Below are 2630 nucleotides of genomic sequence, written 5' to 3' on the forward strand. Positions count from 1 at the left end.
TTCAAAACTATAACCAAGGAATGACTGAGAAATTTCACGGGCCCTGAAATGTTTTCAAAAGTTTATTCTCTCTTTTTAAAGGATTTTTTAATTTAGCTAAATTTAATATACTTGAAATCACATGGAAAGCTTTATCAAATAAAAATTAATAAATATATTTTAAGTTTTTGCCTCTGAGAAAGGGCAAAACAAGTTATTTTGTTTAATATTTCTTAAAATACAGCAGTGAAATTTTAACATGTAATTTGAAATAACAAAAGCTCCTCACTACTGCATTTTAAATTAGGCTGGAAGTGGTGCAGTGTTTACCCCTAGTAAATCAAAAGTTTACTAAATACTAAATTTACTTGCTTCGCTTTGCCTATTACTATCCTTGTAAGCAATTGAATCCTAGTAAAGTAAATTCTTCTGAAAAGGTTACTGAAGGCTTCCCATGATTCCTCTGTATATGCAAATAAGCCAAAGGGTATACTCTTTTAAAATATAATTGCTAACATTTACAGATTGTTGTTAAAATACTAAATCTGACAATAATTAGTCACCATAAATGAAAAATCACTTGAAATATATAGCTTTGTGACAGTATTTGTTAAAAATCACAAAAGGCAACCATGTTCCTTACATTTGTTGCTTGTGTGAGAAAGCAAGCTGTCTGGAAGGAAATAAAAAGAGGTTTCCTTCAGATGTCTAACAAAAATTAAAAATCAATATATTGGGCCTCATAAGCTAAATTAAATAATTTGTGTTTTGCCTCCTTAAACAAAGTTTATGTAAATTTACTTAAAGACTAATACCAGAAATTTAATTAATGTCATTTACTGTCCATAACTTAGGACAAGTAAAGTTAAAAGAATAAATGTTATTTCAAACTGAGTTAAAATTGGCAAATTGGGCTAAGTGGATATTCAGGGGAACTTAGCTGTCACCTATTAAAATATAAACTACTACAATTTTTATATAAGACCTCCATAATTATACCAAAAAAACACTAGGCAGGAACCAATTCCTGGAGCTTTAACTGTTTTTACTGATGGGTCATCTAATGGGAAAGCTGCCTATCATACTATAAATTCTGACCGAGTCATACTGACCAGTCATACTTCTGTGCAAAGAATTGAATTAGAAGGTATTAATGCTGCGTTGCAAGATTTCCAACAGCCTGTTAACATAATTTCTGATTCCTCTTATGCTTCGGGCCTAGTAAGTAGAATTGAAACTGCCCGGTGACCAAAGTTTATTCTTACTATTTAAGCAAGTTCAACAGATTGTGCAGCAGAGAAAATACCCTTTTTATATCACCCACATCAGGGCTCACAGCATATTACCTGGCCCATTAACTAAGGGAAATGCACATGCTGATCAATTGGTTGCTTTATTAAAAGAGGCTTCAGAGTCTCATCAGCTTTTAAAAATCCCAACTTGAAAAACAAAAAAGGGGGATGATGGAGAAATCACCTACAGGTAGGCTGCACCTAGCTTTAATTACTCTAAATTTTTTCACTTGTGATGCTGATGGAAAGACACCTATGGAGCTACATTGGTGTCAGAATAAAACAAAAGAAAATGGTCTAGTTAAATAGAAGAATCCCGAATCTGGTTTATGGAAGGGACCTGACCCATTATTAACCTTTGGCAGAGGGTACGCTTGTATATTCCCAGAGAATTTTTCCAAACCTGTATGGATTCCTGCTAGAAATATTAAACTGCATCAGGAATCTAGCCAGACTGAAGATCTTGCACCTGGAGCCATAACATGTAGCTGTAAACAATCAACTACCTCAGCCACAGAGAGCAGCAACTCCAAGCAGTCCACTGAAGATGAGGAACAGGAGGAAGACAAACCAGACAATAAACAGCCCAGAGACCACCTGGGGCACGGTAAAAGGAAATATGGTAACAATCCTTAAAGGTAAAAACTATAGTTTCATACTGGTGTTAGAAGGCACATTTTTCCTTTACCTGGGAAGGACAGCATAGCTATCCCAAAGTCAGAGGGCTCCAGATAACTTGTCAACTCAGTGCTCTGGAGACCCAGAACTGTAATTTAGATATCATACTGTCTCTGCTTCTGTAAATTTCTTCTTTTTTTTGAAAACTAGGTTCCTCATTCCAAACCTTGAGTTTAAAATTAAGTTGTCATGACCTAGAGCAAAGAATATTCTTACATGGTATTATTCTACAAAGTTTTATTAATGATTTTTGATTCATTACAACAGTATATTGTGCATTTATCCCAAATTTACAAATGAATTTGAATGTTTTACATGAAGGGATTTATTCCCTCCTGGGGAAGGCACTTAAGCATTCTGTATTGACCTCTCTTGACCTTTTTTGTTTTTGCCAAAAGGATTCCAATTGTCTACAGCTGTTATCTAGGCTCTCTGTTCAAGCTGAGATCATGAAAAGCTGGTACCATGGATCTGTCTCTTGCCCAATGGCGTAAGCTGGGCCCTCTCTGGAGAAGAAACCTGGGTTCCCTATGATCAATGCCAGGACCCCGCCAGTAGGCGAGGGGATCCAAAGGCAGTTGCTGGGAATGGAGGCCGGAGGGACATATGCTACCAAGGAGACAGAACTGAACCTCACATCACCCTACTTGGCCCAGAGATGGCTGGTAGTCAAAAACGGGT

At 36.3% G+C, this 2630-nt stretch overlaps 1 long non-coding RNA gene across 1 annotated transcript; it reads right to left on the minus strand.

Moving 5' to 3' along the window:
- Positions 1 to 238: 238 nt before the first annotated feature.
- LOC132216361 (uncharacterized) lies at positions 239 to 1215 on the minus strand. The gene is made up of 2 exons (XR_009448736.1): positions 543 to 1215; positions 239 to 361 (listed from the first exon to the last, which is right to left on the minus strand). It is a non-coding gene; the product is annotated as an uncharacterized LOC132216361 (long non-coding RNA).
- Between the last annotated feature and the right edge of the window lie 1415 nt (positions 1216 to 2630).

Source organism: Myotis daubentonii, chromosome 15 (genome assembly GCF_963259705.1).
Source record: "Myotis daubentonii chromosome 15, mMyoDau2.1, whole genome shotgun sequence".
Classification (NCBI taxonomy): domain Eukaryota; kingdom Metazoa; phylum Chordata; class Mammalia; order Chiroptera; family Vespertilionidae; genus Myotis; species Myotis daubentonii.